The sequence below is a fragment of the Doryrhamphus excisus genome, linkage group LG10 (assembly GCF_037039965.1).
Source record: "Doryrhamphus excisus strain RoL-2023G ecotype Guam linkage group LG10, RoL_Dexc_Guam_v1.1, whole genome shotgun sequence".
NCBI lineage: Eukaryota > Metazoa > Chordata > Actinopteri > Syngnathiformes > Syngnathidae > Doryrhamphus > Doryrhamphus excisus.
In genome coordinates this window covers 8,557,596-8,568,437 of record NC_136366.1, presented here as the reverse complement: position 1 = coordinate 8,568,437, position 10,842 = coordinate 8,557,596, and the positions used below count along the sequence as shown (strand labels likewise).

The 10,842-nt window shown below is 37.4% G+C and overlaps 1 protein-coding gene across 1 annotated transcript in view; it reads left to right on the top strand.

The window, feature by feature from the left end:
- The first annotated feature begins 4,214 nt into the window (after nucleotides 1-4,214).
- LOC131114699 (uncharacterized) overlaps nucleotides 4,215-10,842 on the top strand; it is a 248,959-nt gene continuing 242,331 nt past the window's right edge. The window contains exon 1 of the mRNA XM_078793986.1: nucleotides 4,215-4,256. The gene's annotated coding sequence lies outside the window, so the exon portion shown is untranslated. The remainder of the gene's footprint in view (nucleotides 4,257-10,842) is intronic.

Here is a 10,842-nt window from a genome sequence, read left to right as displayed (position 1 = left end):
AGATACACAAAGCTTTCGCACATTTAAATGTGAGTTAAAGTCTAAATGATCATCTTATTTTTCTTGCTGCTTTTCAACAAACATCTTTAAACCAGAGAACCATTCCAAGGCCTCGTTTAGCGTTTAATCCAAAACGAAAATGTGCCCGGAGAACAGTAAACGCACCACAGAAAGACCAACACATTCTGCTGACCTGTGGCCATGCAGGCCCGCCACCACACCCTCTCAGAGTACATTAAAAAAGTATATTTCAGTATTAGAACGGTCTTGAAAAGTGTGGTGTGGAAATAACAAATAAGCCTGCAACACATTGAAGCAAGTAGCCAAAATCTTGTGGTTTAATCTTGTGGTTTATATGCAACACACACATACACACACACACACACACACGGGGTGTAAATAGGTGCTCCTACTTTGTGGCTGTCCACTGCAGACGACTGTGTGGTCAAGATTCATGGAAGAAAAGTGAGACAAACTGACATGTGGACCAATAACCTTTTTCAGTGTTGTTTATCAGGTGGGGGGGCTACATTTAAGAGAAAAAAAAACCCACTTAAAATGCATAAAAATTCCTAAAAAATTCTGAAACATTTTTCTGCTTTTGATAAAGGTGGCTATTTAAAGTAGTAATAATAAATAAGAATGCCCTTTTAGCTATTTTGCCCCCTTTTTCCTTTTACTCTGCAGTTAAGTGTGCAGGGACTTTTTTCCTTCTAGAACTTGCAGCTGAAAGTTAAATGTGGTGGTACAAAACGGGGGTGGGGTGGGGTAGAACCCCCCCTACATTTAAAGTGGTAAAAAGAGAGACAAATTACCTTGACTGATAAGCTTTTCATCTATTGTTTTGCAAAAGTGAGCAGCACAATTCTTTTAAAAATGTGCAAAATTGTCAATTTTTTCCATTCTTAATTTTGCATCATTAATGGTATATATAAATAATTTTTTACCCTGCTATTTTAATGGTAAAATATGAAAAAAATGAAAAATAATACACACTTGTGTAGTAAAGTATGCAGGCGTTAAAATGTACTTTTGACATTTTCTGTCATTAATTAGTAATTAGATATTGTGCTACAAATTGAAAAAAAATGTAATTATTGTATTTTTACCCTTCCCTACTATTTAAAGTAGTTCAAACTAAGGGTAAAATTGACATTTATGCATTTTTTCACTTTTTTAGCAGCTAAGTGTGGTGGTACAAAACAGACTGCAGTATTTTTTAATAGTAAATAATACATGCTTTGTAATTTGTTTATTTATTTTAGAATTTAGCTCATTGACATGAATACATTTCAACTGATAATTCGTTCATATTTACAAAATTATTCCCATGAATACGTTTTATTCCTTTACATGTTCCACTACTATCCCACAAGTGTCAATTAGCATTTACAGAGCACCTTGAATACACCACCAGTCTGATTGTTTTCCTCCCCACATGGACCCCAGCCCAGCTGACCTATGACCTTCTAAGTGACTTCACCCTTGTTCTACTGGAGTAAGACCAGGATGATAAGCTATCTGTGGCTCCATGGCAACAACACATGGCACTAAGGTACACACTTGCACACAGTATACATGCATTATGTGTACAAGAGGTCTACTTTTATAGGCCCGAGCCGCCCGCAAGCTACAAGGCCCAGGATCGGGCTGGGAGGGCCTTTTGGCGGCGGGTGGTGAGGAGCTTGGGGCTGACATGTTCCTGCAAACAATCACATCACACACACGGGGACCCACATTCCAACTTCCTGATCAAGCCAACACCACCACACACACACACACACACACACACACACACACGCAGATGCCGTACCCCCTATTGGGCTAAGTCTATATATACTGTATATATATATATATATGTTCAAATTGGATTTATGTCTACTTTTTAAAGTTAACAATTCTAAAAGGTATCATTTTAATCAAATTGAAATTATGTAATAATATTAACAGAAAAAATGCTGCAAATTTGCACCCACGAGTCTGCGTATGTATATTTGATGTACTCTGCTGCCCTCTACTGTCAATGTTATGCAATGGCAATTCCACCAATAAAGGAAGAGTCCATTTTATGACCTCTGGCAGATCGGCTTGGCTAGGATGGTTTGGCCATTTGAGCAGAAGGGATTGTGATTATATCGATAAAAGGATGTTGGCGTTGGAGCTGCCAGGGGCAAGCAGAAGGGGAAGGCTGACCGAGGAAGACAAGAAAGTACAGGGCAAGATAGGAACACATGAACCGCTATGGCGACCCTGTAAAGAGACAAGCCGAAAGCAGAAGGAGATTTAATGAACGTATTTAACTCATAGTTCATATTTAACTGATATTTAAGACAAAGTATTTGGGACACATTGAAAAATTAATCAGATATCAAAGAGAAAGTCGTAAATTTACGCGTCATTGTGTCTTTAGCTAGCAGATTAGCATGGCTAGCCCCTCTCACTTCCGCCTTTTTTACCCGCCCCCCGCCACATGCCCAAGGTCAAAGGTCACATAAATTCCCCTTTTTATAGCTGTCTCAGGCAATGCCTGTATCAAAAGTTACTTAAATCTCGTAATAGTAATGTTTTTCTTGTATAAAGTCTGACATCTCAAATTATTGTAATACTACGCCGTAACAGACTAGCTGAGAAAGCCATTAAATGGGACCTTTGGTTTTGGGGCAAAGGTAATACTACATTTCTTTTACAAGAAAAGTTGTACATTTAGTTCTGGTAAAATTTTTAGTAAATTTCAGACTTTATTCTCAAAATCTCAGATTTATTTAAAAAAAAAAAAAAATCAGTATGCGACCCTTAGAGGAAAAGCTTTGGACATCACCAGCTACCCGGATAATTCATTAATGCAATAATAACTGTAACATATGTAAAGTTGTCAGTATTGGAACATTTCCTTGCACATGTCATGTAACTAACATGCAGAAAACTATAGGACTGTTGGCGTGCAGTGACGCACACATGCAAAGCTAAAGACCATGGGAAGCATGTGGTGTGGTCTCCTCTGTACCTCCACAGACCTGGGGGATGCGGTGTGGGCCTGCGGGCCATCACGTCTCACCTCGCTGGGGTCAGGGTGCCTTAAACCTCAATATATTACGACTTCTCTGTCAGATCTACAAATGTATATATGGAATGGTTTCTTTTTTTCACGTTGACGACGTCCAGGAGGGGGCCTTGAAAGTGGAGAACTGGAAAATGAACTTATGGAAAAATACGGCTTTGAATCCAGAATATCCTGTTACATCAGCGGAAAGGCGTTTTGCAGGTTACCCTAATTTCCAACTCAGAAAGTCCCTGAGATGTTTCTTCAGAGAAATACATTAATTGTGGACTATTCATCACAGCATATCATAACAGCCCTAAATTGGCTATCAAATGCGCCTCCTTGTGGCGACGAGCAGAACATGCAGTGACATCAAAGCTTTGTAAGTTGTGAATTTCCCTGCATCATCATTACATTTATATATATTTTATATTATACTATTTTAGATTATATTTATATTATTATATTATGGGGCAATTTGTTAAATATTGTTGGATACATTCCATGAAAAATAATGAGTTGCTATCCCTTTTTGGCTCCAAACTTGCCTTTTTTTCAACCAAAAAATCCATCAAAAAATAAATATGGCGTCTTTGGGCGTGGCTACCATGTCAGGGCAGCCAGAATTGGAAAGTTAGCACAGGCAACACCTTCAACAACCATTTTCAACAGAAATATAAACATATTTTACTGTATATTATTTTTAAAAATAAGGTATTTTGTTACACTTCCTGTCTTGGTCTTTGTAGTCCACCTTTACTTCCTGCTCATTCACACCTGACTCTGATTTATTTGCCCTAATTCAGTCCAGCTGGTTGGTTTGCTTCTCTTGGTTCATTGTGCTTTATGCACGTTTCCTGTTGCAATATATTTAATTTTGGGGGTGTTTTAACCCTCCAAATATCAATTAGAATATGTTTTGTTTAAAATATCCCAGTTTTGTGGTCAGATGGATGAACTTTTTAGCAACCAGGTGGCTTTCACCTGAAGTGGGAGGGGCCAAGGCCTACTTAAACAGTCATTTGAGTGTGGCTCTGTAAGACTGACACACGTGTGGCTTCTGCTTTTGCAGGTCATCGCTCTTCATGTTGAAGAAATGATGATTCCCAAGTGGGAATATTCACTGGGTTTTTGGATTTTTAATTTTTTGCTGTTGAAACCCACCCAAAATGGAATCAAGACAGCTTCATTGACAGTTCCAGCCAACCTGCAACAGGTAAGACAATACTTACCCAACACACACTACCATGCTGCAGTGAAGTCATGCCTGGCCTACTTTTTTTTGGGGGGGGCTGCTCACTATGTCTGCTCACTATGTCTGCTTACAATGTCTGCTCACTATTGACTGTTAATTCTGTGAGCAATCAAGCTAACATGTGACCTGTGTAGCTCATTATGTTCATATTATCAGGTCATATTATCAGTGTGTGTCTTCTGAATGTCTTATATTGGTATTTTTAGTTAATTTAGCCATTTCTATTTTATTCTTAATTTTTTATTGGGAGTGAATTGGTACATATTAAGAGTGTTGTCATGCTCGACTTCTTGTTTTGTGCTTTGGAGTGTGACCAATGTCGTGCCGCAAACTGTCAATTTTCAGAGATAATAAATAGCGCCGCTACTTATATTATTAACGTTTGCGTGCATTCAACAGATTGGTGTGGGTTTTTTTCCCCCTCAGGTCTGGGGAACTCTGCTGATGGAGTCATGTTTTTCTTTTTGAAGTAACCAAAATGTACTTTGAGTGATAGAAGTTGTGTAATGTGAGCTCATAGATGCGGTGTGTGTGTGTGTGTGTGTATTACTGCATTGCTCAGAAGCAGGGGTTTGTGCACCAGTATACTTACTGTATACTCTGGGAATATTTGCTCTCATCAGGGTTTCATGGTGCCGATTCTGATACCTATCATCTATATCATAGAGATTGGCCGATACCGATCACATGGATTAACTGTACATATTTCATTGTATTTATGATGTGTGTTATTGGCCAAATTATTGGCAAATGGGTAATTACTACAAATAAATTTGGGGGCGGATAGTTTTATTTTTACCTTGATTTTTGTACCACATGGTTTGACTGGTCCTGTGACTTATACTCCGGAGCCACTTACTGTATACATGTTTGTATATAGCTTGTGTGCTACTCCTTTCCTACTGAAAATTTACAGTGTAAAAATCAAGTTTTTACAAAAACACAAATGCCCAAAATGTTATGTGGCAGCCTCCCCCCATCAGAATGTGACATACACTCTCAAAATGAAATTGAATAGCACTGTTTTTCCTGTAATCTGTAATTTACAGGCGTCCACGCCACCCTTAGCAGTTGCTAATTGCCAAAAGAACCGGCTGGCTCTGATACAGTAATCATAGTCACCTGTTGTGTTCCACCAATTAGAGACCAGAGTTGCATAACCTGACATGGTCATTGTCTGTATTTGTGTATGTTGGAAATGACCCATGTATTTTAAAGTTTTGCATGCATGCCGTGGACAGCGTTGGTGTGCGTCTGTCAGTGTTTTTGCATTGAGCGCTCATCTCTAATGTGCCACCGCTGGTTGTGTATGAAGTGAGGCTGATGTTGGAGACCATTAGGGTCCTTGAAAGGAGCGCTGGCTGTCTTCTCCTGCTCCACACAGCTCATTTAGACTTCCAGCCTAAAGTAGTGAGAGTAAACGCCTAAGCCCCCCGCCCTCCTTAAGAAAAAGGGGGATCCTGCGGCTGCTATTTAAGAAGCCCCAATGAGTGAAATGCACGTGAGGAGCCTGTTTAAGTGGAAGACCACTATATGCCACACATGTCGTTTTCCTGTACATCTGGCCGCCTGCTTGGAGGCCTTACAGATGTCACATGCAGATGTGGTATAATCCTGAAAAGATGTACATACATTAGCAATTGGTGTGAGTCGAAATGGGCATCATAAGTGATTAATCACTCAGTTAATCAGTAAAAATATTTTGAAGCAATTGAGGCAGCATGGATTGCGTTAGTTTAATCACTGTTATAATGAAGCAAAAATACATGTCATCTTATGAAAAACTACTCTGTATACATGTACATTATATGACATTTTTACAAGCTTGAATATATATATTATAATAATAAACAAATGAGAAGAGTTCAGTTTCAATTTCCGAGCCACAATGGGACGTACTACTTGTATAAATAAGTTCACAGCACACATACTATATAGTAAGCACAATATACTGTATATATTAGTATATATAAGTAATGTAAGTAATAAGTAATGTAAGTATATGTAAGTATATATTATAATATATAGTAAAGAAAAACGTTTACATAGAATGAGTGCCTATTCCATTACACAGTAGTTTTACAAATTGAAAAAAGGTTGAATCTCCAGTAATTGCACTTAAAATATAAATAAGTTATTTATGTGTATATATTTAATAATAATAATAATAATTTATTATTATTTATTATGTGTGTATATATATATATATATATATATATATATATACAATGAATATACTGAGGAGCTAAACAAAATAATATATTAAACATATAGCACATATTTAAATATACTGTATAGAAAACTATTCAAAACGTTGACTGTTCAGTCATAATTGTTATATACAATTAATTTCACATTGCTATAAATCCAAATTTCTCTGGGTCTATTTAAGATGATAGTCTACTTAGTCTACTTAGTCTACTTAGTCTACTTAGTCTATTCAGTCTATTTAGTATATATATAAATAGTCTATTTATAAGATAATAGTTATCTTATTCTGTGACCTAAAATAAACCCCATGAAGGTAACTTCCATGGATTTACAGGCAAATTCAAATAAAAGCAAAAGACAGCATTTTTCAAATATGTCTGTGAACATGTCAGGACGGAGCAAAGTGCTGCAGGGTACGGGGTATCATGACCAGGAAGGAGAAGAAGAAGCAGTCACTTTGACAGCAACAGCAATGGAGACATGTCACCCGGCGACGTGAGCACGTAACCTCATCCTCGCAGGGGGAATTTATCACTTTGAAACATCTCACAACACCAAAGTTGCTTTTACTCCTGCTGGGCTTGTTCCCTTCAAACAGTCAGACAGGGTGAAATGATGTTTGCACAGCACCTTGACACCTTGAGTATCGGTGTCACCTCCTGACAGTGTTGGAGGGCTTCACTTCCACTGGTGGGGCGGCTTGAAATATCCCAACACCCTCCTCCTTACATCATACCAGTCGCTCTCAAATTATTTCATCGATTGGTTCATTCAACTTACATTAGTGTTACTTGGGGTGTTTTGGCCCACACTTTTGCTTGTAGTAGACTTCTTTGGACACTAGAGGGGGCTACCACTCCATGCAAGGCCTTGATGCTACCTTGCAGAATAGGACTGTTCATTGCATTGCTGGCTAATATAGTCGAAATGAAGTCATACTGTAAAGTCAGGAGAAAACAAAGATCGTTGATATGACATGAGGGCTTTGCTGCTTTTAAGGAACTACTTAAGATTCTCTAGAATCTCAACTCGGGGCCCAAAAATCTAAAGAATGTCTGCGGCCCACCTTTGTCCTAAACAGAGCACTTAACTTAATAATAATAATAATATCATATATTTATAATATCTTATATAATATCATGTATAATGTAATGTAATATAATAATAATAATTGTAATTATAATTATTATTTGTATTATTATTTAATTATATTAATATATTATTATATTAATTATATAATAATAATTATTCTTACATTATATATGATAATATAAATATATTATTATTATTATTATTAATAATAATAAAGATTTAGGATTGAAATGAAGGGGGTAAAGGAAGCCCAAACTTTTAATCTGTGGTGTACACACAAGACAGAATTAATTCTCATATTTTTCATAACTGCATTCAAGACTGGCATGATGACCAGAGAGCTATATTCCAATCATAAACTGTATAAGGTTTCTAAAATATTGTGACAGGTCAATAACATAATAGGTTATTACTTATGCCTATAAATATATTTATTTAAATCGTGCAATAAATATTTTACAATAAAAATAATATTTGCAAAATTTAATTTTTAACGACCTCTCATGACCCACCTGCAGTACCACCACTGCCCACCAGGGGGCTGCGGCCCACACTTTGGGAATCCCTGCTCTATAGGACAGGATTGCTGTTGTTTTTAATGAGCGACTGCCACACACAAATCAAAGATCCTCTAAATGACACGAGCTCTCTACTTGTTTTAGTAATCTGCAAGATGTTGTTAGTGTGTAGATCAGACAGTAGATAACGTAACATCTTTTTAACATAATCTTGCATCCTCCAGCATGTGTACAAATCTGTCATCAGTATCATGAGCAGCATTTCCATCATTGAGATTATGCTGAGAATTCCGGCACTAGAGAATAACAGCATGTGTCATCAGATGTTCTCATCCCTGCGGATTCAAGTTATTTTACATTCAACATGCTGTGGGCACCGGTGGTACTGTTTAGCATCTATCTGCCCTTGGGTGCTCCTCTAATGGCGGCTCTGCTGGCTCTCATTAGAGCTGTTATCTTCTGGCACTACGGTATGTTTATCCAAGCACACATACAGGTAAACGCTGAACTAATATAACGTACTGTGGTATACTGTACTATAGCATGCTACACTATACTATACCATACTGTACTGTTGCTCTATGCTATGCTAAACTGTATATATATTTGATTCGTCGCCTACATACAGTGTCATGTGCAGTCTTGCAGTGGTACGTCCCCTTGACTGTCACGTGTTGAAAAAGAATTGGCATGGGTGACTCAGGCCGCCACTAGATGGCGCCACTGACCCGTCACATCCCGACTACACAACCTGTTGGACCAGATCTGGCGGGTTGGAGTCGAAACATGAAATCTGGCAGACAAACTCACTGATTTTTGTGTGCGTTTGGAATACTTGTGTATTTTTCTTGTGTGGACTTACAATTTCTGGAGTGGACTTGTGTAGTTTGTGTTGGAAATATTGGACTACATAGCACACAACATGAACAGGTGTGCATCAAGTGTCTATCTTTGGCCTTCTTTAATTAATTACATTATAGGCCTTGGAAGCAACACTTTTGATTCCAAACATGTAGAAAGATAGTCATGCTTTCATGATATTATAATGCATCATACTGCATGTCTGGGATTACTTAATTCTTTTTGCCAGAGTCTAAATATTAGGCATATTATGGCGCAAACTACAACCGCCTCATGATTAAACACTGCACCCCCACCCCTGACCGTGTCAATCAAAACTCCACCGGGGGGCGCCGTGCAGGCAGACGCCCAGCCGCCCGCCGTGCAATAAAACGGCAGATATGCGCAAGGAGCGGGGCGCCAGGTGAGCAATAAGGCGGCCATCTAGCAGCGCCAGCCTCGCTGCACATTAACTAGACTGCATACAAATAAAGATGGCTACCTGATAAACTCTTGACTCCGAGGCGGAGCAATTAGGAGAGGAGCTTTCTGCAAAGTTTCACTTCCCAACTCCTGTTTTTTTAACAGTTTATAGTTTTTCCTCCTTTTTACACCAATAAACCTCCGCAGTGGTATAGCGAGATTATTACTTTGATTGTAGCAATTCATATTTGCAGTTTTTTTTTGCGCAAAACCCTTGAATAATGACACGAACACGCACAGATAAAAAGAGGACATTTCAATGTTTTATTGAAACTTTCAAGAACACGTTGTTGTAAACTAGACAGAAATCCGATACAACCCAAAGATAAGAAACACAAACAAACGAAACCTTCATATTTTCTTTAGAGATTATGCGGCACTTGTAACGACCAGGTTTACAAATTTCCATAAGAGGAAAAAAAATCCACTTTTTATTTTCTCCTACTTAAACACTTGTTTTGTTTTTCTAAAAAAAAAAAGTTATTAAAGAAAAGGTTTTCAAGCCATTGGTGCGGTGCGTTCGTTGTCGCATTGAGGACAGTAGCACTTCACACACTCTCACGCACACACACACACACACACACACACACACACACACACACACGCGCGCGCGCACACACACACTCAGGACAACAAGTGAAAAATACAATGGCACATGAGTGTGAATAACTAGCAGAGTGGATATTAAGGGAGGAATAAAATCCATATTTTAAGTTTTTTTTTTAAAAGAAGAATGAAGTTATAAATGTAGATGGCAACAAAAAAGGATAATAGCCCACAAACTATTATTATTATTATTATTATTATTATTACACAGATATATTGACAATAAATTAACAGAACAGAACCCTAGGACAAACTACTTTTTTATTTACACACAATATGAAATAATTATACATAAATATTTTATATTTCCATATGTACATGTAGAATCAATACTACCTTTTTTAAAATTTGTATATTTTGAATTGTCTGCTTCCCTTTGCCTGTTGAACATCATGGCCTTTTTTTGCCCAGAATTAAAAAGATTTAAAATATATATATTTCCAATTAAAGAGATGTCTTTTTTAAATATTTTGAATTTTACAAGTTTTGTTCTTACCCAGATTTAAAAAGCTAAAAAATATATATTCATAATTCAATTACGCAGATGTTATTTTTGTAAATAAAAAAAAAAAGAAATAAAACTTTAGAAAAGTTAAGTGTTGGGTTTGCTATGAAGTTGCCAATGGAGGAGATAAAGGGCATGCAACATTACCAGGCCAATTAGTCAATGGATTGTACAACAAATACAGCAGTCTCTTCAAGGTAGGTTATGTTTAGCCGTAGTGGAAATGGTGTGTAAATTCAGAGTGCATATTGGGAAGTACATAAAACAAACATTTTGTTGTGTGTGTGTGAAG